Raw genomic sequence first — 23812 nt, forward strand, 5'->3', positions numbered from 1 at the left:
CGCCGACAGACAAACAGACAGACACACAGACATTGGCGTCCAACATATAACTTCCCTTTTTTTGCGTCGGGGGTTTAATATCAGTTTCGTTAGATACCTAGTGTTCATTCTATAAGTTGTTCTATTATCTAGTTTCTGATACTGATATTATAACCTCAATCATAGACTGGGAATACCCAAACTCTGCTTTAAAAAGTATTAAGAACATTCGCTGGCACTCTTTTGCTTGTAAAATACCTTGCCGCGAGCTGACTACTAATAAACGTCTACCATTTCATACTACGATAACCGGGCACTCGCGTTCTAAAATCGTCGAAAATCGCTTGTCATGTTGTACCTATGTACAGTGGCGTTCAAAAGTGCATGGATAGATGTCGACCGTAATGCCTTAATATGACGTTTGAAACATGTCCATGCACTTGTGAACGCCAGTGTACCATTGTGTGGAGTAATCAATGTGTGGTGACCATGAGTCGTCTTAAATGTTTCATCCAGTAAGCTTGGCGCAGGAGCGCCGAGACAGTATCTCCTCCGACCCTTCCTGCCTGTCTCTCTAATTAATAAAATTAGAAGAAGACACGAGTAGTCTAATCTCGATGTAACTATTAACCTGAACCCAAGGTGAAGACTCGTGACTGACGCACACATGCGCGCATAGCGTAATTGTGCCATTATTTGCTATAGAGATGAGAATGGGCGAACGAGAAAATGGCAGTGCGTGCGTTTTTATGGCCCCATGCAGAGGTCAATCCGACGCTTTAATCACTGCTCGTGATATGACGATAGTAACACGTATTTTTGTAATATGGCAATTTTGTTTTTTGTTAGTCTAAGTACCTACGAGTATATGCATAATATGGTCACAGAAAATAGAACTGAAAATCGTTTTCATTATATGGCGGCCGTGACAAAATATTTGTCGCAAAAATACTCTAGTCCAAGAGGATTCTGATGGTAATAAACTAATAACACTAATAACAGGTTATGAATTTGATCTGGATTTCTTATGGATATGACCTGTCAGTGTCAAAAGTGACGATTCTGGTTGACGACATAGAATAGAACTATTTAGAAGGAAATAGACATGTAGGTACCTACTTACTACTTAAATGCATCATACCAAGACACTCACCTTAGTTTTTTGTTACGTTGTTTATTACGATAAGGTAGTTTTTTGCAAGCACATCAAGCAGCACGCTAGGCCTCAAGGATAGGAATATTTGACTCGAAAAAAGAGTAGACTTGTTGTCTGAATTTTTTTCCGCATTGCTCATGGTGACGCCGCTTTATTATTGTTTTTGTCTAGTTCAAAGACATTATTTTACCTAAAGTGTCATTCTATGGAACTTGCTAACTATGTAAACAAAACTCACTAGTAAATTCATCATTCAGAGACAATTTCAATATGGCGGTTTGTTTACATAATTCCATAGCTTTACTGTCTTATTTATTATTTAATAACTAAAAATAACTTAAATATAGTTAAGTAGTTCCTAAAAGCAATTACAACACGTGCGAGGTAAGATACAAGCTGTAATGAATAAAACATTATTATGGAAAGAAAAGGGAAAGCCCTTTACAAGACATCAACGAGCGTCACTAACTTATTGTACCCTAATTTCCGTGATAGAAAGGCACTACAAAGAAACTTTTTACAAGTTTTTTTACAAAATGTAAACGAAAAACTATTAAAGGGAGAGAAAGCACTTCACCTTATTAAATTGTCTGGCTCTAGATTATTGTAAAAAAATATTACACTTCCGTAGTAGCAACAAATGAAAAAATAAGCACTGAAAACTGTGCGTCACAAATTTTATTTTCTGCTGCGGAAGATATAATTGTTTTTGCAGTATAGTCAACCAATTTGATTCCTAGGCCACTATGGAACCTTGTCGCTTTGATTACTACTTATAGATTTAGATACATGACACAACATCACTCAATAAGCAGTAATCGTAGAAGATAAACAATCTGATTCATTATGACATGGTTTTCTATGGTGGCCTAGGAATCAAATTGGTTGATTGTATGTACATATATATGTTTGTGTGTGTTTCTTTGTAGCTTCGAAGCTACTGAGATAATTTTGACAACGAATGTGTCAACTGATTCCATTTATGAAAACCACCACGGATATGATGGCGTCGTTCTTGTCTACGTGATAAAACGGTATCCGTCACTTTCAATCCCGCGATGTTAAAAAGTGACGGTTATTTTATCACGTGGATAAAACCATCCAGAATACGCAGGAACTTTTAATAATAAGGGAGTTTTATACAAGATCGTAGTCAGGGGCCCAGTTTTTTTTAAATTTTACTTGTTTCAATTGACTTTACTGCCTAGAATTGTCTGCTGTCGTGATAATCCCAGTAACTAAGAAAGCTGTTGTAGCTTTCATAGGGAGTGAGAATTTAGGCTCGTCCTTAAGTAAGTAAGTAAACACTTTATTGTACGGAAGAGAGGAAGAAAGGTACGTCAGATAGAACATACGCGTAGTACAAGGGCGAACTTATCCCTAAGAGGGATCTCTTCCAGTTAACCTATAGGTACCTAAGGAGTAATTAAACACTCTAATTCTGTGTCAAATACCTAATGATAAGCTACTCTTTGTCGTAAATATAAATATTATCCAACAGGCTTTAAATATAAGGTATCCTATGAAATCTATCTAAACCGTTTTAATATAAGTATTTGATATAAAAAAATCATACGCAATTAAATCCTGTTAATTCAAAGCTTTAAGTTTACAACATAACATTGAACCTAAACTCTGTCTATCCATCCTGAAACCTAGCCGTAATCGCATGTTTAAATGGTACGTTCTTGTTTGACCGTATAATTATGTGGCGTTCTGTCTCTCCTGTCCTGTTATTTACTCTGCAATGACGCTGACGGCTGCGTAGGCGCAAACATGAAGCACGAAAGGACGCAAGCGCCACAACCGTCGAGTACAAACGACATTTTAAACACCGAAGCAACTAGGCTGTGTCTAGTACCTAACCGACGCGACGCACTCAAATCTTTACTCATGTGGCAAGTGTATGCTTATTGCACATAACTTTTATGCATGAAACGCTAAATGGTTGAATGTTATTTTTTACGAAAAAGAACATTTTCACAATGCAAGGTGACTTATTTTTTTCTCGTGTAGGTATAAACCATAATGTGATTTGTTGTTTAGTTTTAAAATATATTTTTATAATATGTATGCTAGTTTTAAGGTACCTATTTATGTATGGGCCACTAGTTGCTTGAAATAAAAAAAAAAACATTTAATTTCATAAATTATATTACTTGGTCAGAGGCTATTAGACATTTATTTTAAAATAGTCAATTTAGCAATTAATTTTGAAAAATGATTCTGGAATGATGAAACTTTAACGTTAAAATGTGAGGCCTGTTGTTAACCTCTGCTTCTGTTTCTGTATTATTTATGGTTATTGTAATATTGATGTCACAGCAGCATGCATTTTGGTGTACCAAATGTCCTGCATGTTCTATTTACAAAGTAATCTCGCGTATCCTCCAGACATCGGTGGCCGATACGTTTAACACCGCGACAGTCTAGCACCGGTTAATTAGGTTATCACATTTTTTATCAATGCACCAATTTTCGTAACGGCATGCTCTCAAGGGTAAAGTCTGCGCCCGGCGCGCTCGCGCACCGCGTGTAGACGAAATCTACGCCTCTATTGTGCTACGTGTGTGTTAGTGCGGTTTGCATGAGTGCGTAGACGGCGGACTTTTTCGATTGCAGATACAGTTGCCATGCCCGAAATATACGCGGATGAATTCCGCGTCAATGCCACGCGACCTAGCATCGCTGCACCCACCCGCGATGCGATGCTCTCATCCTCCTAAACATTCTAGTTTTAGTGACCTGAATTGCGAATTTGGACGGTTAGCTTGAACGCTTTAGCAGAAATATTTGTTGATTTTGTGTTTATACTTCTAGTACCATCTAGAACATTTCGCATCGACTGTTCATAAAAAGTCTGTTAATCTATTCGAATAAGATCTTTGTGACGTTTTCAGGCCAAAGCTACACGTACTTTGAGTTTTCTGTAAGGTCGATTTCCAATTGCATTTCTTCAATCATCAATCGTCTACATTTGTGAAACAGCACAATTTATTATGTGATTTATTCATGTAATATTACATAGGTAGGGGAGGTAGAGGACCATTGGGCAGTCGGGAGGCTCGATCGTCACGATTTACAAAAGGTTACTTGCTATTTTTCCAATCGGAAGTAGGTAAATACTGATGTCTAATAAAATAAAAATAAGTTAAATAAAACAAAAAACTATAAGAAATAAGTCCACCAACAATTTCTTTTCATTAAGTTGACGCAACTTTTTCTTGGCATCCTGTGAATATAACGTTTGTTGCATACCTACAGGTATTGATGCCATTCAAGACATTAACAATCTAGTTGCCTATTTAATTAAATAATGGCTACTATGAATAACTTTAATTTCATAAAACAACTGCAATAGACGGACAAAAACCTAGGTTGTTTCTTATGTGCCAAATATTTGATAAATACTTAGTCAATATGTATTGATCATTAAAACCGTTACTTTTTCGAACAATGAATAGAATTTTATAACGATTATAAAATATTTTGTAAAATATATATTTAATTACATATCGGATCAGACAACTTTTTTACATGTAAAAAAATCATGAAAGAATAACAAATGCGTTTATTTGAAATTACCATCAAAATCAGCAATTTCAAAAAAGTCTAGTCATCACAGGATTTGAACTTACGACCCATTGCGATTTGCATTTGTCATTGTGTCTGTAAAATCTGTAAGAACACATTTAATGACAAATAAAATACAACAAAAAAGTTTCCATATTATGTACAAATTTGTATGCACGGGTGCTAAGCCAAACGTTTTAGGGTGGATTTCATCACCAAAAATTTCACCATACAAAAAAATATTTTTTTAAAATGTTTAATTTAACACGATTCTAGCTGGGTAAAGTAATAGGGGGCTGTATATTGAGGATATTTATGGTATTTATACAATCATCTATGGCTTATATTTGAAGTTATCGCTTTCGGAAAATAAAAACGCAAGATGGTGATGACAATCATGGTATGGTAATGACTCTTTTATAGACGGTAATGACACTGCATGTACGGTAATGACGATTTGGGAACTAATTTATATATGTATTAAAAACGTATTAAAAAAACAAAAACTTTTTTTAATTGTAAGGCTTTAGAACTTTAATAAACATTACAAATAACATGTTTTTGAACATAAGACTAGCTACATAAATTATTTTAGAAAATTATAAAAAATACATTTTATTCATATAAATAAATATATAACAAGTATTTTTATTGTATAATTTTAAATAATTTATATTCAGAAATAGGCAATTTATGTATTCATTTATTTTTTTGGGTTTTTTCAATGTTAAATCATATTAACAATATTGTACTCTTATTATCAGTTTAAACCCGCATCTTCTTTTATTTTCTGCATAATTTGGTATTTATTAATATTATAAAATTGCTGGCTTACCAGTGAGCTTAATTTTTATGATATATTACTTTTTTTTTGACCCGGGTATGTCCTTAAACTACGTCCAAGACCACCGGTGGACGGGCAGCAGCGTCCCTCAAATTCGGTGTACTCGACTGCGATCGCCAACCCGCCTGCCAAGCGTGGCGATTATGGCATACACCCCCAAAGGGGGAGGCCTATGTTCAGCAGTGGACGTCTTATGGCTGACATGATGACTTTTTTTTTGATAATTTGATTCATTGCAGAAGTTTGTATTTTTGTTGTTTTATAAATTAACTTTAAAAATAGCTATAATGATTTAAATCCATATATATATATTGTTTAATAGCTAAACATTAATATATAATCAGTGTTTTATAAGTTGCAAGACCCCTACTTGTAATGCATGTCATAAGTTACAAAATGTTAGGTATTGGGTCCGGTGACTACCCAATGGTATAATTATTAATTGCTGTAATTATATACATCAATTAATATAATATTATCAAAAAACATAAGGCCATTACGATAGTGAGCCAGTACCGTAGCCTATGGTCGCTTAAAACTTAATATATGTTGCTTGTTTAAATACTTTGTTTTAACACGACTAACATGCAATTACAGACTCTAAAGTTGCACGATTTACATTATTAGATAATAAAAAATAAACATTTGTATGTTCTAAGTTCTAAGTGACCTAAATTTTGCCTACTTCAGTCAAAATGTTATTTAAAACTAACCATCCTCTTGTGTGAAAAAAATAGTCATATCTTCTTCTACATTTATTCTACATTTATAAGGTAGACATTATATAGTGTTAGAAGACATAGAGAACGTTTTTCAAACATACAGCTTAATTTCATAATGAATTATAGCAAAATATCTAGAAAAGTTTCTGAGAACCGTCATCACCATACACATGAAATCATCACCGGTCGTCATTTTTTCCCGGTGATGATGGGTATGGTGTTGACGATTTGAGAGTTTCTTGTTTTTATTTCTAGAATACGAATAATAGTAGTTAATGTCTATGCTACACAATAAACTTCATGTAGTTTGCCATTCATCTCAATAATTATTTCTAATATATCATTTGTAACTTTTTTAAACCAAAGCATAACGGTGATGATGCACTGTTGTGACAAACTACGTTTTACAAATTTGTTCGTAATATTTCTCACGATTCAATGATGTGACTTTATAGTGAAATCATTTTTGGCATTCTATATTAAAGTGAAAAATAGGGCAAGGACCTTTAGCGGTATTTCGTTGTTCATACACGGAGATAAGCTCACATTGACATTACCATGACGGTGTTGACGAATATTCGTGACAAAATTTTAAATATTTTTAAATGTACTTTCTCGGTGAAGGAATTATTGCATATTTTCCCATGTGTTAAACAACAACATGGAAAAGATATAAGTAAAAGAAAAATCGCAATCGTACGATAGGTATGCTATAATTTTCACTTCAAACAATAAGGTTCAGATTTTTCCGGTAGACGGTGATGATTTTAGACACATAAAACATTTTATATAAAAAAAACTATTAAGTTATTGGAGATGGTAATTGAAGGAACATGAAGAGAATAGTTCTTAAAAACATATAAAAAAGTTGCAACTCGCACAACCTACTAGTTTTTTTTATAAAGACCGAACCATAAGTTTTCGCAGGATTTTGAAATCCACCCTTTACTGACTGTACGTAAAGCGAAGCGAATTACAAGGTTCTGGGGCCTACCATGATGTCCTTATTGCGATTATGTTTAGGACCTAAACTGAATTGCTAAGGGACGGAGTTATGCGACTTACATAGCGTCAATTGTACGTCAATTATAACAATTGTTAATGAATTTAAAGCGAGATGTGGGCCTGATATGATGCCGTTTGTATCGTTTAATGCCGTAGATAAAACATCAATCACTCTCCAACCCACACACTTACTTACATGATAGAACGTGACGACTGTTTTAATAACCGCGACATAAAACAAAATTGGTCATTTAGCTCAGTTACGGAGATGCTTTCCTCTAGTTTGTCTTTTAATTAATCTATTATATTCTAAATACATATATGTAATTTATCATCAATATACGTCTTATAGTGTCACAATAAAACCTGCGGACAGAAAAACTTAGAGGTAGATACGTCTCACATGATATGACGAATTTATTAGAAGGTCCGTTGTGACCATTATGGCCAAGGAACCCCAAAAATGCCCCAATAATTAACGTAGCATATTATAAATAAATAAATATTGAGGACAAGCTTACACAGATTGACCTAGCCCCAAAGAAAGCAAATCATGTACTATGGGTACTAGTCGACGATATACATATTTATGTATGATAAATACATACCTAGATACCTATACATAGATAATATCCATACCTAACTCAGGAATAAATATTCGTCGGAACAGACTAAGCGCGGAGGCCGATAAAATATTTTTAATTTAAATATTTATTGTCGTCATGAAATGTATAAAAATAACAAACTTTGACCTATGATAGGTACAGGATACAAACTAGGATAAAGTTTCTTCCAAGATATTTCATCAGTAAGTTCAACTCAACAAACGTCTAAAACCTAAGTAATAAGACGTGATAAGATGCCTTAAATATAAACACTATTGAAACCTGTCATAGGCATATTATATTATACAATTGTTTAAAACACTTTAACAGTGAGCTAACGGCGGCCTTGCCAAGTTTGTGTACAATTAAGGGTACATCCATAAGCGGACAGCCGCGTTGCTCGGCCTGTTTGTTATCGTTTACACCTTTCCTGTCCCACGACACTAGACTTGTGCAATTTAAATATAAGTACCTAATTAACTATTGGATGCCTCAATGAAGCCCCTTCATGCAAAACCGTAGTAAATTATTTGCAATTAAATAGTATTTAGCATTTGCATAAAATGTTAGAATAACGTGCTGCAGTTTTTTTTAATATATAATAATCTAGTAATTATTACTTATTAGGTACTACAATGTATCTACAGAGTAATTAGTTTGTTTCGTTTTCTAAATTTCTGATAATGAATTGACGTAATAGAACATTTTTACTTGTGCCGTCCGACTTCAAATTCAACTATGCTATTCTATTATGTCAAATTGGAGGATGCTAGATTTTATAAAGTATTTTTTTTTAATATGTGTATAATAATCTAGCACTAAAATTACAAAATCTCAATTTCTTAAATATTTTCTTTTTTGAAAAATATATAATAATCTAGCACTTATTAAGTACAACAATGTATCTAGGTACCTACAGAGTAATTAGTTTGTACAGTTTTCTAATTTTCTGATAATGCATTGACGTAATAGAACATTTTTACCGTCCGATTTCAAATCCTATTATGTCAAATTGGAACCTAAAATTTCTTAATTCAATACATATTTTTGTTGAAATTTATATAAAGAATACTATATCCTGTTGAGGGTTAAAATGCACAAAACCATCGTGATGTTCATGACTCATGCTCGTATCATAACTTCAGAACTGTCACGCAATCGCCTAACCCCTTTGTGGTAGTGGCTAGATAATATGTAGTTTTTTTTTTTATTGTGCGCTTTTTGTAAGTAAGCGCTGCGCTGATCAAACGTAGGTACAGAACAGCACGAATAAGTTGGCTTGTGTGACATTTCTAACCATTAGTGATTTCAGTGTTGCCGGTTTCTTTAAAATGTTTGTATACCTATTCAATATAATAGAGCAATATAATGCTTAAAAACTAGCATTCTTCCACTGTGTCTAAAATCTAAATAAGCAGATAGGTAGTGCGGAGACTATTTCGCTAGGGATAGTCAAAGGCTTGGAACATTAGATACCCAGTTTTTAGTAGGTAGATACTTACACTGAACAAAATAATTCCCTAGCCGAACTCATAGAGTCAAACAGAAAATAAGTAATAAAATAAAGAAATAAATTTTAATCAATATCATAAAAACCTAATACAAAAATATTTTCAGTGTGGGAACAATAAGGACAAGCGTCGAGGTCACATGGACAATTTAAATAAATCATTCATCTTCTTCAAAATGTTACTTTATTATAGGAAGCACCATGGACAAAGCCGTTGGAGCCCTACCATACAAAGAAATATTGGCGATAACAATGTAGACCTAGTTAAGATCGCAAGGGACCGTTGGATGCGTGATGCAGTGTTTTGGGTTATAATATGACAATTTATGGCTTTGGCGCTCTTTAGGGGAGGGCTATGTCCAGCAGTGGACTAATAATTATAGCCTGATGATGATGATGATGATGATGATGATGATGACAATTTAGATGCAATTTATATGAGGGATCAGTTAATTATGTCTACAGTTCACTAGAGGCGATCAAATGGTAAATTGATTGTCCTATGTCGGCTAAGAACGGTAAACGTTCGCAATTTCCAGGTTTCTCTAAATCGCACAAAGCCAACTTCGTAGACGTACCGTATCGCACAGTTTGCATTCATAATATTAACGTATGCAGTATTTTCTACAGCTTGGTATTCCTAGCAAATGCCAAAATCAACAACGATCTTCCGAAACTGACAAGGACTAAGCGGGAAACTTCACGAATTTTGCGCTTTTCCGCTTCTTTGCTATTGTAAAGGAGAAAAGAGTGTTATCGATTTGAAAACTACAATAATAGGCTACATTCCTACTAGTCAAATCAGCTTCTTTTTTAGAACTGTCAAAACGATTTTTTAGTATGGAATTTATATGAAAACAAATATAGTGACGTCACGGTAAACTCACCTACTTTTTATATTTCAATCCGATTTATTAAATACAAATTGTGTTTAAATATAGCTGCAATCTATGTTTTTCTAATAATTATCTGGTGCTTTATTTCGTGCACGGTTTGAAATAATTTATTTTAAGTACAGGAAACATCCCTATTGGCATAATAATTAATTCGTTTGCAAAAGCGACCGCCATCTGTCCTTTTTTTCGATTAGCCCGGTTATCTCAAAAGTTTTTATTTGACAGAAAATCTGATTGTGGGGTATGTACTCGAACCAACGGCCTTAGATTTTAAAGTCATAGACCGAACCAAACAACACCTAACCACTCGGGAGAGAATAAAGACATTCTCTGGACGGCTTATCACCTTATAAAAATACTAGTCTAGAATGTTTCTAGAATAAAATCTAAGTGTTTTATGCTTCATGTAGTAGACTGGTGTGGTCGTTCAGTTTGTATAATTTTGCTGTTAAGTTAGGTTTTAAGTTAATGATTAATTATACAAAATGGTATTCGTTAAATCCACACCTTCGTGGTGCAACAAATGCGATGCAATGCGAATGCAACGAATACAGTTTATATTGCGAAATAAATATTTTCTAAAAATCCCACAAAATAAATTAAGATACCTATATGATACGAAAATACCTAATTCAGAAAGTAATGGACATCATAACTGAAGGAAGTGGAAGAGGAATGTACAGTAACATAAAGTAAAGTAAGTAAAAAAAACCGGACAAGTGCGAGTTGGACTCGCCCACCAAGGGTTCCGTACTTTTCAGTATTTGTTGTTATAGTGGCGGACAGTGGAGTCTTAGTAATAGGGTCCCGTTTTTACCCTTTAGGTACGGAACCCTAAAGATATTTATACAAGTGAAACAAAATATGCTAAGGAAGGATACGAGAGATCTACACATACAAGAGCATTCTCAAATGGAAGTAAATAAATATTTTGTAACTACCAATAAAGACAACTAATATAAGTAACGTTCGTACTAAACAGATATAAGATTTTGGAAAAATTTACATTTTTGGTACTAATTTTATCGCTGACTGTACTTTTCTTTTCACAGGCAACTAACTTATCGAGGCAATTCTAACAACCCCAAACACAAGTTTGCGTTGTTTAATTAGATAGTTCCCATTACCACCTCCTGTCTCCATCATCAGATCAGCTCCATGTCATCATAATATTGCAGTGTCATCTGATTGACCTATGTATAAAATAAAAAGCACACTACTATAGGTACTAACTCGTAACACCTCTTTCGTTTCCTTAGGGAATACAGGATCAAACGTACCTTATGTATTCTTCAAACCTTCTTCGAATTCAAAATTATCTCCAAATAGGTTCGTATGCAATCAGTATATTGGAGTGCAGTTAACGAATTAACGAGTAGACAAACAATTACGGGCAAAAACTGCTGCTGCATATTTCAATTGAAATGTCAAACATGACAAGTTGCCGAAATGTCCACCGACGACGTTGCGGCTTATCGCACAGACGGGAAAAGCTACTTTCAAACGCTACGACAACGTAGCACGGCCTGCGCCGGCGCTGCGTAGAGAACCAATCCGAATAAAAACCTTTCGAACTGCTGTCAAACATTTGTGGATCCAATCTCGCATCGCAGATCGAATACTAACAATACCTATTCACAATATATTTAATACCTATTCAATTATTTTTGAATTGATTATTATGATTCGATTTTAATAACATATATTATGTTGTAATTAATGTAAGGAAGCTCCGGTTGATGGACATATCCACGTGATAATTGTACTTGCTTAAAAAAGCGTTCTATTCATTCAGGTACTATTTATTTTATTTTGTGTTTTGCTTATACCTAAAGAGATTTAGACAGTTAAGCAATACTGACTTATTAAACTTAATTTATTTATTTATGGAAATTTAGTCCCACTGAAATAAGTATTATCCGGGTAAAAAGCGTTTATGATTATTGTTATATTTCAGTTTTCTGAAAAGCTTTTAAGCAAGAAAAAAAGATTAATACAGTTAATAAAATAAATAAGTATATACCTACCAACCATTTACAGAATCTCGTAATAGGTGTCTTATACATTATTGTGAACCTATCTGATTTCTTCTTCTTTCCCGTTCCTTTATTTTAAGTAGTTGGTAAGTAAACAAACAGTCATTTGATTCAAAACACAGACAGGTACAACATGAATAGGTCACTCCAACGCATTTCTTACAAACTAATATCTATTTAATTGTAGCAAGCTCTCATTACGTTACATATTACATACCCCTTTCCATCAAGCGTTTTCCGGGTTTCATACTAAATTAGCCCGGAGTCGGCTTTGGAAACATAATCCCAACTATTGGTCCAGGCACTGATTTTATACAAAAGCGACTGTGTGTAAACTAGGCCTATTTGTTATTACTCCGATTAGTCATGTATGTTTTCCTTCGAAAAACTTTTAAATATCTCATGACATTTTTGTACATAAGTTGTAAGTTGCAAGCAACTGATTGGTACGCGTCAGGGTCCAAATTCGCAACTTCCGGTTAGGAACCCGCCTGCATTATCGCTAGGCCACCAGCGCTTATTATATAAGGATTTGTTAAGAATGAAAAAAGCTAAAAACAGTATCAAAACATGACGTGAAAATTGCATTCTAAATAAGACATAAGAAACAAATACAATTTAATTTATCAAAAGTACAATTACATGAGACCGAGCAAAAAAGACACCGCAGTGAGTCAATCACAACTAAATGCTTGAAGTGCGTTACTTACACGTTTGAAACAATAATAATATTGTAAATAATGCAGTTAAATGTTAGGGACGTTAGGGTTCTTCAAATATCAAATTCTTAAAACAGACCGATCAAGAGCTCACAGTGCACCCTGCCATCGCTCTACTGAGTTTTCAGCGGCCGACGCCGGCCCGCGCCAAAACATGACAGACAGACTATGCCTAATGACTTTTTTCAACTGTCGAACAATAAAAGGCGGAAATTACCCAAAGTTTCAATAGTGCACCGTTACGGTCTAGAGTTATAGGTAACTTTTAACTAGTCTCACGTAGATATTTAAATAAACTGTCTGGACACCATGACAGTTAAATTGCATTAAAACATACTTATATCATAACAATCATGACCTTATTTTTTCCTTCGCCGTAAAAAAGATAAGTCGCAATCTGGCTGTGGAAATTCATATGAGTCACTCGCGGTCACCCTTTCACGTGTTCCGAGCCCACCTATAGTCAATTACAGTGTCGTATGTATCCGCGATCAGGGGGTTAAAGGGGTGCGCGAGCTGGCCGGCCGGTGCACAACACTCACATTCAAATATTCAGCTAACCTTGATGCGAATCGGCGCACTCGGGGTTCCATCCGACGGTCGTCGGGCTGAAGGGCTCGCTTCAGGTCCAAGAGAAGGATTCACTCGGTACTCGCGTTGGTACGGTCACGGCGGCGCGGGCGTCGTCGGCGCGGGACGGCAGGCGCATCGGCGCGCCGCCACCGACGGTGGAGTCGCGAGGCTGAGCGCGGCGGCCGCGCTACATGTCACGGTGCGAGCGCGCTGTTCGCGCCTTGGTCACCGACTCGCAGTGGCGTTGCCGTCCTACTGTCTGCCCGACGACGGCCGGGCCGGCGGCGCGCGTTGCACCGCCCCGCTGCACTCCGCCTGCCCCCCTGCCCCCCTCGGCCCCCTCTCCGACTGCCGCGCTACACCCGCCCCGCCCCGAAGAATTTTCCGCATCGGACGGGAAAAATCGATTGTGCAGCGAGCCCCGAATAATTTCGGCAAGACGCACGGCGCCCTTGCGTCCTCGCGCCGAGACGGTCAAGCGCACTGCCGCCGCCTTTCACTCGCCCGCTTATTGAAATCTCGTAGCACCATGTTGCAGAAACAGAAATAGCATAGTGTTACTAATGCTTGCATACTTTTAATATGAGACTGTAAAAAAATAACAAATAAAGAAATATTTAATATTTTTTAAACATACATAATTATATAAATTTAAATATACACATTTTATTTTATGCCAGTTTTCTTAAAAATCTGATAATTTATTAATAATTAATACAACAGTTAAAAAAAAACGCTACCACGTTTTACAATAAATTAATTAAATTTGTTCATAATAATTCCCAGGTACATATTTTTAATTGGAAGTAAACAACCACCTCAGTTCTCATGTAAGTTAGGTCTTTGTTCTTGCACCGAAACTGCAGCCCGGGTCGCGCTTTGTCTAATTCCGCGAGTGAAAGTACCCCGGATAATGACTCCGCGTTAATTTATTGCCGCTTGCACTTGATGTAATTTTATGTTAATATACTTTAATATTTTTTTTAAAGTAACTGATACAGATTAGAACACGTTTTACAAAGCTATTTAATTAATGACTAATAAATAATGCATGAAAAAAACCGGCAAGCCCATTGTTTCAGTAGAAAAGGGCGGGAAATTTAAAAATGTAGGCACGAAGGGTCGAACTTTCGTACAAAATTTTGAATTTCGCGCATTTTTCTACCGGCGAAATTGATTTGCCAGACTATAGGTACCTACTAACTACCAATTTAATACGACTCGAAGGGGTTTTTTTAATGACTGTATTTTAGAATAATCCACATATGGGGAAAAAAGTAAAAATTGTATTAATAAGGGCCGGTACAACCCCCACGACCCCCAACCGCATTTGCATATACTTACTAGGTGATACAAAATATATGTACGCGATTGTACTCATTTCTGTGATCAACTTTAACTAAATCAGCAACTCCGGAATCACAACAAAATAATCCAGCAGTCGTATTCTGGAATTTATGGATGGCTTTATCCACGTGATCAAATAAACGTCACTTTTTAACACCGCGGGAGAGAAAGTGATGGGCACAGTATTATCACGCTGTCGCGTAGACAAGCACGACCATCATATCCATACAATTGTGACGGATTGAACTTTAGTATGAAACACCTGTTTTTTACGATTGCTTTGAATTTTTATCTTATATCACATAATTAGTTCCGAAAAACTCATTGGTACGAGCCAGGATTTGAACCCGCCACCGCCGCTTATCACGCTTACGAAATATCATTTGATATTTACCACTAGCTTTTCGGTGAAGGAAAACATCATGAGGAAACCTGCATACATCTGCGAAGAAATTCAAAGGTGTATGTGAAGTCCCCAATCCGCATTGGGCTAGCGTGGGGACTATAGCCCAACCCCTCTCGTGCATGAGAGGAGGCCTGTGCCCAGCAGTGGGACGTATATAGGCTGAATCATTAATTATTTTTATCACATAAATAAATCAGCCCGTATAAAACCAATCGAAACTTAAATAAGGTATAGTGAAGGCGTGATTTTTCGTCACATCTATCATCTCGATGAATTTTAACTTTTTTATTGACGTTTGTTGACAAACGATTGTCATCTTGGTTGACCCTGGGGTAGATTTGGGGTAAATAATTAATAACACAAGTCAAGCAGGGCCCTAATTTTAATTTTTACATTAGAGTTAACCGACGAAAAGTCTGCAGCGAATTTGATAGCCCTCGCAGTGCCAGTGTTATTTATACGTCATAATTTCACAGAAGCTTGACGTTTAAAATAATACTTGGACTGCGTGGGCTATCCGCTAAATCCGCTGCAGACTATACTTGGTCTGACTATAGCTAAATTGACTTAAACCTAAAAATAGAAAATGTGTATCAGTTGTAACCGAATGCAGGCCCGCGGCCTTCGAATGAGTGAAAGTTAGTACCCTAGATAATATTACGGTAATTGAAAATTGACCGGCTACTGGGTGATGCAGTGAGATGTTTAGATTGTTCACTCGACAATATAGCCTTTAATTAAACTAACTGTGGTAGCATCAATCACCTTAAGGTGTCTTAAGGAGCATTGCTTCACGTGGTTTGTTTATGAAATTGAAATTAATATATTGCACTTAAAATAACACAAATATGAGATGATAAGGTACCTACTCAAAAAACTAGAGATTCTTTTTAAAGGGGGATGGGGGGAAAGGAATAATTGGCCACTTATTTCTACTTCCATTCTTTATACTTGTATAAGCTATGTACAGTAAGCTGCAGAGATATCTGACCCCCCCTGCAAACAAGTTTAATGCAGGAGGGGTCAGCTATCTCTGCAGCTAACTTACATGCATACCAAGTTTTATGATTTTTGCCGGATGGGAACATACTCGTAGTTTAGGCTAAATAAGAACCCGGACTAATATACTATGTTGTATAAAAATAAGTAGGTATGCATGGAAATTACGTTCATGAATGAATTAATGTATGAATGAATGAATGAATTTTTATTTGCGGAATACGGGTTACATAGGGTTGGTATAAATATAGTATTTACAAGTTCTCCATATTCTACTTACACAAGCATGCAAAAAATAATGTGTATTTTTGCTGGATTGTTAATAAATTAAGGATCCAACGAGATACAAAGACTTACCCTATTTACAAGTATTATCCAACAACAACCATAATTACAATTTTATTACTATGTACATTTAACAAACTCATTTATAGAATAAACCCGTTCATAGAAAACGTAACGTTCGTAGTGTACAAACAAGTAGTAAAGTAAACTCTTTATTGTACAAAAAACATAATAAAATTAATACAATTAGTAAGAAGTACAAAGGCGAACTATATACTTTATTTAATTATATTTCACAACAATAACAACAACAAAACACACCAAAACTTAACAATTTTGTTATTCCAATTTAAAATCTTAAAATAGCGTATAAATTACATAACTTTCTTTATAATAACAATGTACTAAATAATAAGTCTCTAAAACCTGTGCTTTACTTTAGGTATATTTAATTGTATTACTTCGTCGTCAAATCATTGTTAAACGTTTCTGCAAGAAACGCAACACCGGTCAAGTGATATTTTGTGTAATATTCCCAGAAATCAAATGTGCTGTATCCACCGTATCGGATTGGTTTAGAAGTAATTCGTACATATTACATGCTAGTTGCAATAATTGTGGCATTTAAAAATACGGTTAGGCGATTCAATTTCAATGACATTAGATAATCAAATTCTTTCATTTCTGATGAATGTAACATGCCGTTCATAGTTGATTAAGAATTAAAATGTATAACTTTATATTTAGGTATTTCTTCGTTTTGTGTCATATAAGTTATTTTTATTTAATACAATACAATTAACTAAGATCACGATATTTAGAACTTTAAAGATTGAGGTGAAATCTCCATATTCTGAAGTGTCCGTTTTCAGAATATTTACCAGGTTTTTTACTTTACAGAATTCCAATAATCTATCTTGTACCTTTAAACGAGCAATTCTTGTTTACATATATATATGTAAACAAACGCTATATAGAGGTTTTCCGGGTCAAAAAATCGATCATATCTCTTATCTCTGGGAAACCGCGCATTTTTGAGTTTTTATAGGTTTTCCGAACAAAGCTCGGTCACCCAGATATTTACGTCTAGTGTTACCGTGTGTGTGTTAGTGTCCAGACTATGACATTCAATTGAGAAATATAAAGTTTAACAAATTGACTGGAGTCGGGCCAAACTAACGCTGCATGGTACCTATTTGTAATGACAAAGCGTGGCAATGCCATCATTAATATCAATATTCTATGAAAATGTGACGTTTATAATGACATTCTCAGATTTGTTCAGTTCAAGTCGGTGCAAAGTTAGCTTAGATGGACTCTACACGTATGTTATAGGCATGTTTCCTGTATTTAAAATAAATAATTTCACGCCATGCGTGAAATAAAGCACAAGATAAAAGGTATATTTTGACACAATTTCAATTTAATAAATGAAAGATTAATTTATTTCAGAAAAGACAGTAAAAAGACAAATAAATAACTTATGAACTAAATTTAATAAATTGGATAGAACTATAAAGTAGGTGATTTGACCGTGACGTCACTATAGCAGTTTTCATATAAATTCCATATTATCAAATCGTTTTGACATTTCTAAAAAAGAAACTGATTTGACTAGTAGGAGAATATTCTATTCCTAAAGTGTATGTCGCTTATTACATTATCCCCTAAAACGTAAAATATATTTAAAATCGCTGATATGCTCATTACGGACGCAATCGGTTCCCAAGGATATAGGTTAACGTGTAGTCAAATGTACGTGCCAAGTTGCCACGTTCCCATCCAGTGGGTGGCAAAACGTGGCTTCGGAAGGCGGTAGGTAAGCCTTCTTCCGAGAATCGGCTGCGTGAGAGTCGAGCGTTACTCAATATATACTCGGGGGCAAATAAAATCTGTCACTGAATGGAAATTGTCCTACAAAGTGACCAGTTTTAATTGCTTTTGCGTGCATTGTATCAACAATTTTACCATTTCCACAAGGAAATAGTTACAAACTATGCATATTTTTATACTACGTCGGTGGCAAACAAGCATACGGTCCGCCTGATGGTAAGCAGTCTCCGTAGTCTCGTTTATGCATACCTTCTTATACCCTTGTCTTCGTCATAAAGTTAGAGCACATATTTTACTATGAGTATTAAATTTAAAACCTAAGTTGACCGCCAAATGATTACAAACTTATGTACTTAAATAATATACCTACAGAATGCTTTATTTATTTCATGATATACCTAGTCTAGGTAATATAAGCAAAAAGCAAAGTTTTATCAAAATAAAAACATAAAAATAATGTATACAAGTTCACGACAGTAAACTCAAACGTACTTTGACGAAGCGCCAACATCTCACGTTAGTTCAGTTTTCGCTACACTACTTAATACTCAAGTTCGCAAACCCCTAACTTTGGATGCATGATGGCCAACTTCAGCTCAATGCTCTGTTAGTACCTACATTATGATGTTGAACAACAGTAGCTTTTCGTCATTTTGTTAATGAACATAAAAGTATACAGGGTAAATGTACAACTTTATTTTGTACACATATTCTTGTTTTGTTGGAAAATTCATTGTTAAAAAAAACCGGCCAAGTGCGAGTCGGACTCGCGTTCCAAGGGTTCCGTACATTAAGTCCGACTCACGCTTGACTGCACATTTCTAATAGATTTTCCTGTCATTAGGTAAAGAACTATTTTGTGTATTTTTTTCAAAATTTTAGACCCAGTAGTTTCTGAGATAGATAAGGGGGGGGGGGTCATTTTTTGCGTATTTTCTTGAATTACTCCTAAACTGTTTATCCTAAAATTATAAAAAAGATTCTCACAATGAGCTCTTTCATTTGATATGTCACGATATAGTTAGAAAAACTTTATTTTTTAATTTTCTCATTTACCCCCCAAAAGTGGCCTCCATATTTAAAATTAATTTGTTTACGTTACACGTCCGTCTTTGGGTCACAGATTTACATATGCGTACCAAATTTAAACTTAATTGGTCCAGTAGTTTCGGAGAAAATAGGCTGTGACAGACGGACAGACAGACGCACGAGTGATCCTATAAGGGTTCCGTTTTTTCCTTTTGAGGTACGGAACCCTAAAAAACGAATGTGACATATATTGGAGGTTGCATATGTACTGACATAATATTATATGTATACTTAACCTATTACTGTCTAATGTAATGTCAATATCTCAAAATATAAAATATATATTGTTTCTACCCAAAACTGGCCTTGACCACAGATTAATAAATAGTTACTACGTAACAGATACTTCATTCCCAAACAAAAGCGAAAATACCTACTCTATAATAGCCTACAAAACCTTAATAATAATACCTGCTGCTCAGGACAAGAAGAAATGTACCATAAGTACGCGCACAAAGAGTCGAGACTATGTTGCCCGCCGTGCGAGTCACGTGCTAACGCGTCATCGTAAGAATGCGCTAGGGTTGTAGGCATCTACCTATGATGATTATTGTAATAGAACGAATGTTGCGGATCAACCATATTTTTTATTACTTACTCAATCAAATATGTTTTAGTTTTATATAATGATTTATATTTTTTTCCCTTCTCGGAATTCTCTGTTATTAAATTTTATAGTTGTAAATATCCTAAATTGCGTAAATAATTTTAATAAATACTCAGGAGCAAAGCAACGGAAAATCAACGGTTTTTAAAGTTGTAATACGGTGCTACCAGGCCGATTAATTATTACGTCGTCAAAATTATTTAAAAATACTTTTTCTAACCCTTCAATATAATTCTTAAACGTTTCAGGTGGGACCTTTAGCCCGCCATAAAAAGATGAATCTTTATTATAGGCTTTTTCCTTTATTTTTTGACTTTTACACCCATTTACTGCACAATAATTACGTGGTTTCGGCATTTCGAAGCGTAAGCGCGGGAAACGTGCGGTGCGAGCGTTCAGGCGGGCGTTCGGCGGCCCTCTGTCGGTTGTATCGTCGACGATACGCCGAGCGGTAGGCATATAGCGCGTGGCCTTGAGCGTGTGACGGAGGCCTGCCTTGACTATCAGTACCACTTATTCTGCTCTGCTGTGAACTAAGACTATGTTCTTCTAATCTACAAATGTTTGTGACATAAATCTACTCTGTTTCATTAGAGGATGTAACAGTTATTACTTATTGACAAAAACGGGGTTTATTACATACTTACTATCTAGTCCGTCTGCCACTTCGTCTGCGTGGGTTGATGTCCACTTCGTATGTCCTTCCTCGGGCATCAAACTATATCCATACCAAATAACTACACCTTATAAAACAAAGTCCCCCCGCCGCGTCTGTTTGTGTGTATGTATGTTTGCAATAAACTCAAAAACTACTGAACGGATTTTCATGCGGTTTTCACATATCGATAGAGTGATTCTTGAGGAAGATTTAAGTTTATAATTTGTTAACTAATGCGAAGCCGGGGCGGGTCGCTAGTTTCATCTAAATCGGTTCAGCGGTTCAAGTGTAAAGAGGTAACATACAGGTTGAACATATAGATAGCATTTGAGGTTTTATTACCAGTATGAAATATTGCATGTGAACCTCAAAAAGTTTAATAACTACAATTATTTGCGAGGTATCTTTATCCCCATATTCCACCCAACAAATTTACCACTATTTAAATATTATTCCAAGCCAAGATTCTCTTTCGATCGCTGAGTCAAAATAGTTAGTTAGTTAGTTAATTATTATTATTATCAGAAGTTGAAAAACTCAGTCTTAACCCAATCTACATTATGCCATTGTTGCAATTTGTCTCGAACGTCATCTGTAATAATGTCAAGAAGTTATAAAAATTGAGTGGCTTGACAAATGCTAACTTTTAATTGCATTTTTATAAACTGCATTATTATCACTAATTGCAAGAGCATTGTTTACAAATGAGTGGTTAAAAAAACTACGAGAGTGGACAATAGCCTCACGGGTTCAGGTATTTGCACATGTCTATGAATTAAGTTAGTAGTTCAACGCCATGTTGAAATTATCAGGCCAATTCGGACGTACGTGATATCAGAATGATATTTAACCTCGTGCCGCCCACCATACAAAATTATAGCCAAGGAAATTAGAATCTTGTTGTAAGTATTTTCAATTAGCTTGAATTTCATTTGTTCGAAAATTTTACGAGACAAATGAAATGCTACCTACTTTGTTTTTAATTAAGGTTGACATTCCATCGAATCTGACTGTACATACTAATGTACATTAGGCGGCACGAGGAACGGCACGGAAATCATGTTAGTTATCATGCAATTCGCTTGTACTTCTCCGTACATGTTTGATGCGGGCGAGACGCACGATAACTAAATAACGTGATTAAATGAAAATAAATATTTAGGAACAATCTTACACTGATCTAGGTTGATCAACAACCCAAACTAAGCAAAGCTTGTATTATGGGTACCAGGCGACGGTGTAATACATACGTATATAGACAAATAACTACTTATATAAATAGTTTGGCGATGAACACACAAATAAATGCCCTAAGTTTATCCAATTTAGTTTTTAAATAGTACATACATTTACTGACATCAAATACATTAATACATAGTAATATATAACATAAAAATCTTAACCTAAATAGGTAGTTATGTACATATACATATATTAAACTAAAACCAAATATATTAATTTTAAATCACCTAAGTAAATATTAAATCAAAATCATTTCACAAAAATCTTGTGCCGGGGGATTTCGACTGCGGGATAATATTAACTATATGGAATATCTTCCATGTTTTACATTATTTACTAGAGTCACACACACAACACAACATTTTCGCTATCTGGACAATTATATGACACTCTAGTTAATAATGTAAAACATGGAAGCTATTTCGATTTGTTGAAATTATCCCGCAGTCGAAATTGTCCCCCTGCACCTTACCTAAATTTATCAACATAAGAAAAAGTCTTTAAAATGTAATGGTACAAGTTTTACGGCCGATTTTAGATAAAAACAATATTTCGATAAAATTGCAGGTTTTTCAGATACAACGTTTTATCGTTACTAGGCAGATATGTTACACGTGTCGATAACGTGTGAAAATTTGAAGGACGTGTAAACAAAGTATTACTTGTTGCAGTCAAAATGTATACAGCGTGTATTGATGATATACATGATATACAGATGTAGTGCATAATTGATTTCCTTCGTATTTTCTCGGAAACGTTCGTATTTTTCATGCTACTTCAGTCGAGTACTTCAGTACTTTTTGTATCGAGACTGGCTGAAATAGCATGTAATACACGTTCGTACATTTCCGTGAAAATACGAAGGAAAATATTTATGCATTACATCTGTACTTACTTCACTACAAATTTAAAAGAAAGGTACGTTTTAGTGCTATGAAACAATTTTGAAAGAAATGTATAAATTAGTCTTAACTACCAGAGCGTAATCCTTCTTGTGGCAAACTTCCGCAATGGAAATGTCTATTTGAAATGTTCTTTATTGACAGAAATTTAAAATTCCTGCAACTCTAAAATACCACCTATGGTAATTTTTTTTTTCGACTTATAGTTCGTTTTTTTTAGCATTAGAAATAAGGTAAACAATCTTGATGTGTCTTTTAATTGAAAAACACATTTTAAAAATAAGTTACGGCAAATATGTAACAATTATGAATCTAATACGATCATGTATATTCTTCTTCTTTCATAAGTAATCGTTTTTGATTTTTAAAAAGCGCTTTTCAATTAAAAGATATGTTAATATCGCTTACCTTCTTGCAAGTTCTTTCTAATGCTAAAAAAAACGAAGTATAGTACGTTATTGTGTACCTACCTACATAATTATTTAATAATAACTAGAATTAGACCAAGAAAGGTCTGCAACGATTTTGATAACACACGCAATGCAAGTATTATTTTAAACGTCAAACTTCTATGAAACTATGACGTATAAATAACACTTGCACTGCGTGCGCTATCAAAATCGTTGTATTCTTTTCTTAGTCTAACTCTATCAATTGTGACGTCGAGTTGTGTGAGTGCGACGTTTTGAATTATTTTGGATCATATAAAAATATGTGGTCGTATCAAAACTACACATTACATAAATAAAGATCTTGTAAATAAGAAACACTTGGCTATAGTTCTATTCACTTATAGAATTAGTACATAATATTCATACCACAAAAT

At 34.9% G+C, this 23812-nt stretch overlaps 2 protein-coding genes across 4 annotated transcripts in view; both read right to left on the reverse strand.

The window, feature by feature from the left end:
• LOC134792079 (zinc finger protein 768-like) overlaps window positions 1–13969 on the reverse strand; it is a 63532-nt gene extending 49563 nt beyond the window's left edge. Inside the window, exon 1 of one of the 3 annotated variants that reach the window (XM_063763216.1) lies at window positions 13607–13969. The gene's annotated coding sequence lies outside the window, so the exon portion shown is untranslated. Of the gene's footprint in view, window positions 1–13587 lie in introns of all 3 variants that reach the window. The other 2 variants (XM_063763217.1, XM_063763218.1) reach the window with 2 other exon arrangements.
• LOC134792074 (serine protease nudel) overlaps window positions 1–23812 on the reverse strand; it is a 388506-nt gene that overhangs the window by 309025 nt on the left and 55669 nt on the right. The gene's annotated exons all lie outside the window — the stretch shown is intronic.

The sequence above is a fragment of the Cydia splendana genome, chromosome 7 (genome assembly GCF_910591565.1).
Source record: "Cydia splendana chromosome 7, ilCydSple1.2, whole genome shotgun sequence".
Taxonomy (NCBI): Eukaryota; Metazoa; Arthropoda; class Insecta; order Lepidoptera; family Tortricidae; genus Cydia; species Cydia splendana.